Source organism: Capsicum annuum, unplaced genomic scaffold (genome assembly GCF_002878395.1).
Source record: "Capsicum annuum cultivar UCD-10X-F1 unplaced genomic scaffold, UCD10Xv1.1 ctg79991, whole genome shotgun sequence".
Lineage (NCBI taxonomy): Eukaryota > Viridiplantae > Streptophyta > Magnoliopsida > Solanales > Solanaceae > Capsicum > Capsicum annuum.
The window spans coordinates 30060-43814 of NW_025890615.1; positions in this window are offsets into that span (position 1 = coordinate 30060).

Below are 13755 nucleotides of genomic sequence, written 5' to 3' on the forward strand. Positions count from 1 at the left end.
AATTACGATTCTTATTCTTTATTTTTAGTTTATTTATGCTTTTGATCATTAATTCAATTATTTGGATTGCGGTTCTGCTGATTAGTATCTAAACACCCCTTTCTGGGGTTAAGGCCAAGAACATGTTTGCTTTCGATTTTAATTGAGTTTGTTTGGATTTCTTATCATATTTGGTTGTTTTATATCCCTTTTTTTTTAAACTATTTTAAGGATTCTCCACCCCTAGAATACATATATTGTCAACCTTGTGATCCTAGGAGGGGGAATAGGAAGATAGAACGTGGGGATAAATAGAGCGAGGGTCTTATTCCTTTATAAAATAAGGAATTTGAATTAGCTTCTTGAATAGGAATATAACTATAAGACTTTTTTGGTTCACATGTAGGATGATAGCTTTATGCACTTAATTGGATTATTAGATCTCCGCTTAACGAAGTAATTGTAATGTTCAAGTTAGCTAGACGATTAGAGGTTTGGAGACCATGATTATGCGATAAACCCTATGAAACAATATCCAAGATAAGTGATCCAACTATTGAAGTTTAACAACGTACTATGGTTTTTTGTAGTGCTTTAACCCCGGGCTTTCATCCATTGAGTTTCCAAAGTCTTTTACTTTCCGCATTAGTTTATTTTATTATTAGTTTGCAAAATTTCAAAACTCTTTTGATTACTTTACATCAATTTAATCTCAATAGTTAAATAGAATTGAATTGTTTTTTAATACAAGTCTCTGAAGGATTGATATTCAGATTTGTAAAAGACCACTATATTACTTGGTGAGACCACGTACTCTTGCTTCTACGCTTAGGTGCTGTCACATACAACTGTTGATCTTTTAAGTTCTGTTACACAAGGAGGAGGTGATTGGCTTGATCCATATAACTCATAAAGTACACCACAATATAATCAATGAAAACAATGACGAACAAACCCGGAAACTAATGGATGGCTCTATTCATGAGATCTATAAATTCCACCAGGGAATTAGTAAAATCAAAGGACATCACCAAAAATTCACATTGACCTTACCAGGTTTGGAAGGAAATCTTAGGGATATCTTTCTCCCTAATCTTCAACTAATGGTACCTAGACCGAAATCTATCTTAGAAAAGACCTTAGCACCCAATAGCTGATCAAAATAATCATTAATCCTTAGAAGTGGATACTTATTAGTTATGGTCACCTTATTCAATTGCGGATAATCAATACACATTCAAAGGGAACCATCCTTATTAAGCACGAACAAATTAGGTGCACCCCATGGGGACACACTAGGATGGATAAAATCCCTATCTAGAAGTACCTTTAACTATTCTTTAAGCTCCTCTAACTGTGTTGGGCCATCCTATATGGGGGAATAGAGATTGGACGAGCATCTGAAACAAGATCAATCCCTAAATCAATCTCCCTATTAGGAGGAATACCACGAATATCATCAACGAAACTTCAAGGAATTCATTTACCACAGGAACGGATTATAAGGAAGGACCCTCCGAGTTAGAATATTTAACCCAGACCAATTGGTAAAGACATCCCTTGGAAATCAATTCACGAGCTCTAATATACGGAAAAACCTTCCCTTAGGTACCCGGGAACTTCTCTCCCATTCGATAATTGACTCCTTAGGGAACTTAAAAAAGACCTTATGGGTCCAATAGTCTAGAGAAGCATAGCACAAGTGCAATCAATCTATCCCTAATATGACATCAAAGTCAACCATGTCTAACTCTATCAGATCTATGAGAGTTTCTCTACTACCAATGGATATCACACAACCCCTATAGTCTCTCTAGTAACCATAGAGTCACCTACTGAAGTAGAAATAGAAAAGGGGTTCGGAATAAACTCAGGACCCAAACTAAAATATACAGCCACAAATGGTGTCACATAAGAAAGAGTAGACATTGGATTAAGTAAACAGTACACATAACGAGAAAAGAGTTTTAACATAACAGTAACAATATTTGGAGATGCCTAAAACTACTGATGGGTTGTGACAGCATAACCAGTAACACAGCTCGAAGAAGTACACTTTGGTGCAGGAGCTGATGAAGAGGCAACAAGAGCCTTGTTTTCCCTAGAAGCAACCTTACCTACCGGACAGTTGCTCAACATATGGCCTGGCTTACCATATCACCTATCCCACCTCTCAACATACAACCTATGATGCAACCGACTAAAAAACCTATAGAGAGGATATGCCCGACTATTTCCTTATGTTTTGACTATTTCTTTGGACTTGGTTTTAGGCTATGGTCAGGGGCATGTCTCGACTATATATTCTTTGGTTTATTTATAGGCTTTATTGGATATTACATGGACATGGGTAATTATATTGGTGGTCAGTATTGGTATTAGTTTTTGGTATTGGTTGTTGGATAGGGACATATCTTAAAGTCTTTTATTGTTTTATATTTTATCTTTTTATATTTTAAAAATTAATCTGTTGCTAGGTGTATCTCATTCTATTGGATTAGATTAAGGGGGTGGTCTCCTGTCCATGAAAGATTAAAGATACCTATCACGACTAGGCCCTGGTTCATGTCATGATATGATTAGAGAGTGTCATGATTAGAATATATACCCTGAACGAGACAAGGTACTTAGAACCACAAGTGATCGTAAGATAATTCTTGGAATAGCATATTTAAGCATAATATGGAAAAACTGAAGTGTAATCTATAAACTAAAATCATACTGAAATAAATTTTAAAGATAAATCCATTACAACTGAATATATTGACTATGTCTAAAAGCCTCTACTAAAAGAATGAGTTGTTGGACAAATTGCCAACTAACTCGAATACTAAAATACTTTAAAGAATAACATAATGAAATGACTAAGCAACACTTTAAATGAGGAAGACTCACCAACTACTGAATTATGAATAACTACACTCTAGCTACAACATTGAGAATGGTCACACATATCTACATCACATGAAAAATATAGCCAGAAGAGGTATTTGACCAATACTTTTAAATATGTTGAGTATGAAGGGATAATATTAAATAACTAAAGTCATATATATGACATAAATAGAGAAAAAATCTACAAATAGGATTTTTATTCAAAAAACTAATAATCAACTAAGAGTAAGTTTAGCTGAAATCATGAGAAAAGCTTTCTCAGAAATACATATCTAAAATCAAACTACGTAGAGTCATATAATGATCATATCAAAAGTTGTCAAAGCAAAGTAAATAATTTTAGGTTGGGAAAATTTGAAGAAAATCATAATAGTTGATATCTAAGTAAAACCTCATTCAGAGATAAAGTAATAAAGTCATAAATCTGTCATAACTAAAATAGAATCATATTTGAAACTACATATCTAAAAGGATGCATATCTAAAATTATGCTATATGGTACTATATTATATTCATATCAATTCCAGTATAAAAATGAAGAAAAATTATTATAGGTGGGAGTTTCTTATAACTGATATACATCACTTGAGCTAATAATGTCCAATGTCTAACCCAATTGGGTGGGTTTCCCCATACTTTACAAAGGTATAGGATTATCTATAACTGACATTGCAGTGAAACATAATCCTACGGTGGCACATTGTTCTGGCATGTGGGCTATCTAGAACCCTTGTTCGTGTGATGCTAAATAATACTCCCAAAACTATTCTAATAATTATATTCTCAATGATGATTAAAAAATCATTATTTTTATATTATAAAGATCAAAACATTATTAAAAATCATTTCTTAAAATTATCATAAACATCACCCTTCTATGGGTTTAATCTGTCTTCTTGAATATTCATAATAAGATAAAAGTTCTAAAATCATGATTTAGAATTAGATATGGCAATGGTTCGGTGTTGTGTGGGTACAATGCTAATTTAATCATGTTTTGAGTGGGGCGGGTTGAGATAAGTCCAGTTGCAGTGCAAAGCAGTGAAGGTTAAAAGTTAAAAATAATTTATTTTTTGGGAGGCGAGGTAGTGAGGGTCAAAAATAAAAATAATTTATTTTCTATGGGGTGGGTGCAGTGCGGATTAGGGCATTAGAAATTAAAATTAGTGACAGACTTTTAATTTTCGCTGAAAGATGTCTTGCTCATCTCTCACTCTCATTGTCGATTGTTATATTTTTTCTTTAAGTGACCAGTCTCGCAACTTTTCTTTGATAATTAACCTCTCTTCCTCTCTCTCTCTACTTTAGATTTCTTATTATTTTCTCCGTTCTTTTCTTGTTTATGATCCCCAGTTACTAATTGCTTCAAATATCTAACAAATTTCTTATTTTCTTGTTCTCTTGTTTGATTTGTTTCTATTTTGATTTGAACCAACTTTTTTATTTAAAGTGGTAAATTTTTAGTATCTGTGACTTACGGTCTCTTTTGTGTTACTCAATTCTTCAATAAATAATTTGGTTCTTCAATGAGGCCTTTTACCTTTTATGGTTGAATATTTATTAAAAACCCTAATACGTAATTCTATATTCTGTAGAAGGGAAATTTATATGCTAAAAACATAAAGATAAAGGTGCCTGGTAAAGTGGTACTCTATCATATAGTGTTTATCAGATATCAACCAAAGAAGATAATGGCGATTGGAATCAAAATTTGACTTCTCTCTCTGTATGTCTTTTTTTCCTTCTTAATTGTTCTTAATGCACTTTGTAAGAACTTTTTTATGTTATCTTGATCCGATTTATTGGAAAATTGTGTGTTGATAACTATGGAATCTCATGGAAAAGAAAATACAGTTAATTCATCTTCAAGTAATGTAATGACCCTCTAGTTCATTTCCTTGATTTGAAAATATTTCTAGCCTTCTACAGAGGCTACAAGTTATTTATGACGTGCTGGAACTTTCAGTTCAATTATCGTATAGTTTTTTTGGGTTCAGGGTCATTTTCCTATTTTGGAACTTTCATTTTTTAACATTTGGTCTCAGACAAGAACTCCTACTAGATGACCTCGGATTAGAATTCCAATAGTGCAATCATCTCCAAAATATTGATTTTAGGCTATGGAAACCCTTGGTTCAGGTCGCGAGGATTTTAGACTTATTTGGGGCTATTGGATGGATTATATGAAAAATAGAACTGTAGGTGTGGCCCCACATTTAGTCGAAATGATCTTGGATGAAAGTTCTGATGGTTTCATTAAGTCCAAAATATTAAATTTGGTATGATAGCATAGTTTGTTTGTGCGCACAGGGTTTCGAATGAATCTTGAGCACTCAGTTGAAGCCTATTTTTGGACTACAAAAAACCTGATATTTGGTATTTATAATGGCCTCTTAAGTGATCATTGAGCTGTTTTAGCACCCATGATCCACTTAAGCGGCCTTAGCCATGTGGCTAATGGGCCCCTTTAGCGAACAGGGAGCCACTTAAGCAGACCTCGCTTTAGCACAAAGGTGGCCGCTTTAGTGGTATCCGTGCTTAGCATTCCAGACCGATTTAGAAGAAGACGCTTTAGCGTCAAGGTAACCGCTTAAGCGGCACATGGGGAATTTTAATTTTTTTTCACCAATTTTCTTCTATTTCCTTAACCATTTTCATGCCAATTTGAGAGCTTAAAGAGAGAAAAAGTGGGGAATCATCCATTGAAGCTAAGGTAAGCTATCCTAACACTTCTTGGTCATTTCCTATTCATTTTTCGATCAATTTCCATCATATTTCATGTTAAATTCTTAGAAAATAGGTCCTGAAACCCCTAAACTTTAGGGGGTTATTTGGCCCCTATTCTTTCACCTTTTGTGCTCAAATTTTGAGCACACATTCCTTGTCAATAGAGAGACCTCATGAAGGATTCAATTTTAGATTTTATTTATAGGATCTACGGGCCCTCTTTTGACCGAAATTTTGGCCCAACCCTTTAAATAGCAATATGAGTCTCATTTTACTCCTTTATTACATATAGTACTATTTTTATAGTGTGTAACTATTTTGGGATCATGGAGCAAAGGCGAATGATTTGTGGATGATTTGAGGATTTGTAATTCAAAATTGAGGTATGCTTATTTCTACACTTCCTTATGAGATAATGTATTATATATGTTTTATGTTAGGTAAGACTATTATGATGTGATTATTGGTAGAACACTATGTAATACCCCGGGTCTTGGACTCTAAAAATTTTTGAATGTTGACAACACTGCCCAGGCTATGACTCAGGTGACGAGTTATTATTATTCATTACGTGTCGTAGGGTAAGACTTGTAGTCTCACCAGTAAAGTATGCGCTGTTTATAGTCTTGGTCGTGACTTAGTCCTTGTGAGTCATAGGGTAAGGTCACAAGTCGTTGTTAGTAACTCGAGACCATAACAGGCAAGGTGACCAAGGTTTCTTCTCCATCCACAAGTCCAGGCAACCATGAGTCATCACCTGACCAATAACTACAGTGAGCAATTTTCCTGCATATTCTCATTAAGGGTATTTTTGTTTTTCTTTCCTTTACACTATACCCATGACCTTAAAACATCTAAGTGTCCCTTTTAACATTAATTATACATCATTAGGTCCTCTATAACTTCCAAGTAAGAGAAATTAGGGATTTTGAGGAATTACTCATCCAAGCTCTGAACTCCTAATTTTTCCTTATATTGATTTGGTGTTCAGGCATGTATCTCATCCCTAATTTGATCTTTATATATGGGCATATGTTTAATCATTGTTCATGTGAATTTGATTTTGGTTTTGTAATTGGGTTGGGGATTTTGGATTATTTAATATTGGAATTGCTTTCCCCATGTTTTAAATATTATATTTATTCTTTAAATTATTTTTGAAATTGAATGGGTCCATGTTATTTGAATTTGAAGTGGGGAACATGGTTTCCACAACTTGTTAGATTTTGGCTTGATAAAGGTAATATCTTCAACTCAACTTTATGAACTTTTGTTTAAATGCGGGATTTGCATGATTTAACCCACTTTTAGAACTATTGCATTGCGTTAAAGGTTAATTAGAATAAAAATGGGTTTTAAAGGCCATGGTAGCCATGGTTTTGGATTAAAATAGAACATGGGATTTAACGATTAATGAAAAGGTTCTGGAATAATGGACTTAGCTTGCAAATATAATTGATATAACGATACCAAATGGAAAATACTTTAATAAATAACTCTTGGGTTAATGGTTAAGATTATGTGCTAATAGTTTAATTAGAGCTTAAAGGGGGTTGTGTAGCTCATTGTAAAGGTGGAGGTCCCCAAGGTACCAATACTAGAAATCACGTTACCGTGTTCATGGTTCACACTTTATATATATTTTTAGGATAGTTGGAGCCTTGGTGTCTCTATCCCTCCCTCAAATTTCCTCGATTCATACGTCTAACATGCACCAAGGAGCTTTTAGTAAGAGAAGTTGAGCCCAATAGCCGGTGGGTGCCATCAAGGTGGATAGAGCAGGACAGTTAGGTTAATAGTTTCAAAATCTCATGCTCATGATCCTTACACTATCCTGGCATCTTATATACATATATATATATATATATATATATATGATTGTGTGCATGTGGTTTGACTATTTTAGACATGGCATTATTTTATCACATTTACTGAGTAAAATGCTAGTGCTTATCTCACTTATAGTCCAAGGATGTTAAATTATTTCATGATGTCGGGTCCAATTAGTTTTTTTACCCTTGTATAGTGTTAGGTGGTGCTGTTGTCCGTTGAGTTATTGTAAAGTGGTGAGCCTCCTTCTTTTGGAAAGCTTTTCCATTTCATTAGTTTTTTTTTTCAAATTTTCAGAATTGAAGTGTTCCATTGTCATGGTCAGGGGCATGTCCCGGCCTAATTTGGTATTTTGTTTTTTAGAGGCTTTGTGGACATGTGTAGGTCAGATGTTGGTAATGATCCATTTATTTACATATGATTATCTTTCGTTTTTTATCTTTATTATGTTCTAGATTTAGACTAAGAGGGTGGTCTCTACCTCATAGTGGGCTTGTGATACTCGTCAAGACAAGGCCTTTGTCTGGGTCATGAAAAATTTGGTATCAGAGTATGGTTCAGAGTCGTTGGGTATCAACAAGTTGTGGTGAGTAGAGTCCCTTTAATAGGTGTGTAGCGCACCATACTTATAAGTGGGAGGCAACAAGGCATTCAGAATATTTCCCTTTCTTGTGCTTTTGTTCTGGCTACAGAGTCTAGTGTCTTGAAAAGTCTCAAGCTCCTGGTTTACTCATATTTCAGATCATGCCTCCCTGAAGATTTGATGTTCGTAGAAACTCTAATGGACCCTCTGTCATACCTAACGACAATACGGAGGGAACTCGCCCAGTTTATAGAGTGTAGACCTGGTCTAGGATCCCTGCTCCTGATTGCACTACCCCTATTATTGTTCCACCGATTCCTACCAGTCCTCCTAGGGCTTCCCAGGCTAATGAAACTCATGTCCAGATACCTCAGGGTGATATTTCTAATGCAAAGTTCTGTCAGTCTATCACATGCTTACTTAATATATGGCATCTCAGTCTCCCTAGCCTGGTTGTTTTGGATCTGTTGCTCCTTCTTCTGAGGTCACTCGGGTTGGCCAGTTCATAAGGTTGAATATCCCAACCTTTATAGGCTCTAAGCTTGAGGAAGATCCTTAAGCATTTGTAGATGAGATAGAGAATAATTTTAGGGTGATTCATGTTACTGATTCTTAAGATGTAGAGTTTGTGTCATTTCAGCTGAATGATGTAGCTTATCAGTGATATGAGGAGTGGGATTAGTGGAGGGGTGGTTATGCAGAGCCGTCATTGTGGGATGAATTTTCAAGTGCCTTTCTTGATCATTTCTTTTCTCAAGAGCTGAGGGAAGCAATGGCTGAGGGGTTTGTGAATCTAAAAAAGGGTAAGAATAGTGTGAATGAGTATACCTTGCAATTTTAACAAATGTCTCATTATGCTCAAGAGTTGGTGTCTAGCTAGAGATCTAAAATAAGGAAGTTTCTTCTGGGTTGTCCCATAACTTTGTATTGGAATGTAAGGCTTTAATGTTAAGCAATGACATAGATATCTCTAGTCTTGTGGTTATATGCACAAGGAAGAGGATGAAAAGAAGAGACGAGCAGAGATAGGAGAGAGGCGAAAAGAAAGTCCAAGCATTTAGAGATAGGTTCAAATCAACAGAATAGTGGAAAAGATGGTAGGCAGTGGACCAAGAAGAAGACTTGGGGAAATTTTTGTTTGTATTCATCGGTAAGAGATCTTTATCCTAATCTATCTGGTGATCTTCAATTTTAAACTAGCATTTGTCCTAAGGCATAGGGTGCCCTATCTCATGCTTGTGGAGCTTAGTCGGCCTAACCTTATCCTCCTTGTAGATTTTGCGGACAACTATACAATTTTTACTGTGATGAGGAGAGGAACTTGTGTTTCAATTATGGTCAGCCTTGACATATGCAAAGGAACTGTCCTGCACTAAGGTAGCCACTGGACCTAATAAGGATCCGATTGCCACTTCTTTGTATCCTGCACCAAAAGGTGCCACTTTGGGTATTGACATTGGCTAGAATCATCTCTATGCTCTTGCCACCGGTCAGGAATTTAATGAAACACCTTGACTTTTGACCCTTAGAAAAATTCCCTAGTTTTTGTTCTCTGGTCAACATTAGGTAGAGTATTTAGTCGCATGCTTTTGTACGACTTAACGTAACTCTTCTCGTATGTTATTAGTGAGTTTGGGTTGGTTTCTATCCATGATAGGAGTAGGCATCTTACTATAAGTATGTTGGGGTACGAGTCATATGTGTCTAGGTCGTATGATTCTCTAAGTTGGTCTAGTGGATTCTGCTTGGGGTACGAGGTATCGTGTACCACTAGTATGTTAAGATACGAGTTGGTCATGTAGAGGTCATATTTGTACTAGTATGGGGGTCAATGGGAGGCCTAGTGTATGAGATAGGATACCATTCGTACCCTAGGGTACGATTAAGAGGGTTGGTCTACCCTCTTACGAGTTAGTTTTCAGTTTTTAAGCTGGGGATATTCCAGACATTTCCCACCCTAAAACCCTTAAGTACCTACATAATATATCATTTTGTGGCCTCTCATAACACTTATTAGAAGATCAAAATATACCAAAAACACTCTCTGACTTACTCTTGAAGATTTGAGGCTAGGGTTTCTACAAGTGTTCATCTAGAGGCTCTACTGGAAAAAGGGCCTATGGCGATGGTTCTCATACCGTCTTCATAGACAATAATATCATTTTAATAGATGTATAGCAACATTTAGAGAACCCAGTATAACTAAAGGCATTACATTAGAGCAAAGGCAACAGTATCGTGCGACGATTATTAAAATCGTCGCTATATCTAGGTCTATAGCGATGGTTATTCCATAGACCATATGTCAATGGTTTTCATGGTGTTGGGGCAGTTATGAACTATACCGATATATCTACTATAGTAATAGTGATAAATATGATGTTGCAATAGTTATGAGGCTATCGAGATGACTTCAAACCATCCCTATATATCTGATATTGTGACAGTTGATTATATGTTGAGACAGTTGGCAACCGTCTCTATAAATCTTATTTGGATGGTTATACATGCTATTGTGACGTATATAAACTGTCCTAACAGCTTTATAGGACAGTTATTTTGTAAGCTATTGCGACAGTGAAACATGAGCCATAGCAACAGTTAATTTTGTCTATTGGGACAGTTATTTTAGGCTGTTAGGGCAGTTATTATTAGACTATTCAACAATACTATTTTATGCTATTGTAATGATTTTACAAAGCTACCATAACACTTATATTAATCATCAAGAGTAATAGTAATTATTAATTCCCAAAATGTCAACTTATAAGAAACCAAATATTTTTTTACCATTCAAAAAAATCAAAATTTGCACAAGTTTTGAATGTTCAAAAATAAAAGATGTTCGAAACAACTCGGTCAAATGTGATTGATCTCAATCCAAACATACACAAGTTTTTCCAACAGTTAGTGCAACATAAAGCCAATGTGACCAATCTCTTAGGTCAGGTCTAGTTCATTAATTTTGTTCCTGCCATCTTCTATGTCATGATCACCTACAATAGTAAGAAAAAAAAAATTAAAGTTGAGCAACAAACTGCATAACCACAACAACAAAAGTGAGAAAAGATCAAGTTACAGTAAATAGACAAACTAAACAATAAACAACTAAAAAGTAAATTAAACAGTAAACAACCAAAATGTCAGGAAAACCAACAACACCCTTATTTAACAGCCAGAGTTTCCTGTTTAACATCATCACTTCACTTTCGAGCCATCAGAGTCTATAGATTTAACCACTTAGGTGTTTTTTTACTAGACTTTAAAAGTACAATAGCATAATGATTCAACTCAGGGGTTAAATGCACCATCAGGTGACATTATCTCCCTTCAAAAAAATAGAAAAGTAGTAATTTCTAGAAACCAAAACATACCTTAAAAAATATACACATAATAAAGTCAGACACAACCTTGACATGACATCCCACAATCCCAAGATAGGGTGAAATCAAATCCAAACCAAAGATGATGCCGAACTAAATCATACCAAGTATAATCATTTCCACACATATGTCATACACTACCAATGTAATAGAACCACAAGAATGATATAATCAATCCAACATTAAGGAATAATATATAGGTATAGAAACTACATATTGGAACAAATATAGAATAATCAAATTTAGTCAAAATTGAAGATAATTATGCAGATATACCAAAAGATAACAAACCCATGATTAAATAAAATTATAGCAGTTCTAGAGAATGTTGGAGAAATTATCTTTAATAATAGCGTCGGGGCCTCAGCCTCGGATCTAAAAAGGAAAGACAAAAAATAGCCATGGCTGCCCCTAATTTAAAAATCTCCTTTTCCATTACCAGTGTTGATTTCTGCACTACCTCTACCTGAGTGCAAGCCACTTCATTCTCTAACTGGTTGTGCCACTGTCCTAGATGGTTGAACTCAAAACCTGTTAGACACACTCTCACAGTGTGGCTATATCTCCATACTTTGATAGCTTTTACTAGTCATTGGCTGTTGATATATCCTTGGATCTTGAACTCAAACCAAGTAGAGCCCTAAGAAACCTATCCCTATCCATGAATACCACAACATCTGTCGAGACCATTGGGTATCTTGCCTATGCACTATTCTATTCTCAAGAGAAACTCCTTCAAAAGTACCTGAGAAAACTGATATCACATAAGGGGAGATGACCTAGTTGTTTTGCCCCCAAGAATTCCCTTCACCACTGTCTGGAAAGCTCAATCAACTGGAAAGTTGTAAGGTCCCTACTGATACACAAAACTTGTGTGTGTCTCAGCTTGTTATGGCACTATGTCTTTAAAGAAAGACATGTATTGCTTTAGCTAAGTTCCTTGTTACTTTAGAATCTCAATCATAGAGTAATTTCCACAACTTTTAAGTCTAGTAAGATTAACCAACGCCTTATTGTATTACATGCTTAATAATATCAAACACACATATTCACCACATCCCATGTAAATGCACAAGTTACATACTCCAGGCACCAAGAATTTAAACTCACAACCCTTAATACAACTCACAACTCACATTGGTAGTGAACATCCCACATTAAGTTTAAGAGAAGCAAAATAATTTTAAGGAACGCCAATAACCAACCAAAATTTCAACCAATAAACAACAATAACCTGATATATAACACACAGTTACTAACTATCAATAATCATCCAATACAATCCAACAACAAAAACAATATCATCCACCAAATAAACTTGAGTATAATTCTGAATTTCAAACACTAACCTTGACTATTTTGATTGTTTCTCCCTGTAGATACTATTGTATAAGTCGATTTCATTGGTGAAGGGATGGATGTTGCCATCAGTATATTAGGATTAATTATTCATACATTTTGAATTTGAGCAATTATATCTACAACAACTTCTTATCGAATAGCTCTCTTTTACTCCTCGATTTGATACTCCATTTTTTGCACCCTTTCTTGAATTTGTTGCATAACATCATTTATGGCATTTAAAGTTGGTCCAAATCTGCCATTTAATCTTTTTCAAAGAAGTCTTTGTAACCCTCTCTCCAAATAGTCTTACACGTCCTAGATATTCAGCATCCATAACGGTTAAAAATGCATCAATGGGTTATTTATTTACACCCTATTGGGTTTCAATTTCCTCTATTTGAGACTAATAATAATATTCAAAAGCACATTAAAGTAATTAAAAATTAAGAATTGATCATTTATGTCAATATAGACTTGAAAACGATAAATTTCATACAATTTTACTAATGGTGTCTTCATTAGAAACCTTGTATGTATGATTAGGTTTTCTTGCTCTTGTGATCGCAAACATCTCCTTTAGAGAAAAGTTATCCCCTTCTCATTTTTCTATTTATATGATATTTAGTGAATATCAAAAACTATTTAAATGACAAGTTATAACTAAATAATTAACAAAAAACACTCCAATTTGTTGCAAACCAAAGCAAACCTCTTCTTTCCAGTAGTGTGTGGATTCATTAGCTTCTTTCGATTCTTATTATTAGTTTTGGACATTTTCTGAAAAAATAAATCAGTAACATTAACTATAGTAATAAAGGGCTCCATCTGTAGCACTAATAGTAATATGATCGCAGATGGTCAAATTTGTTTTACCTAGAAATTTTTGTTCCTTCCAATATAGGAGGAGCTCTTTAAATTGACATTCTAGAATACTTTTAGGCTTTTTATTCAATCAAACTTCATCATTTTGATATGGATCGTAATGATATCTCTTCAAATCATCTCTATTCTTTC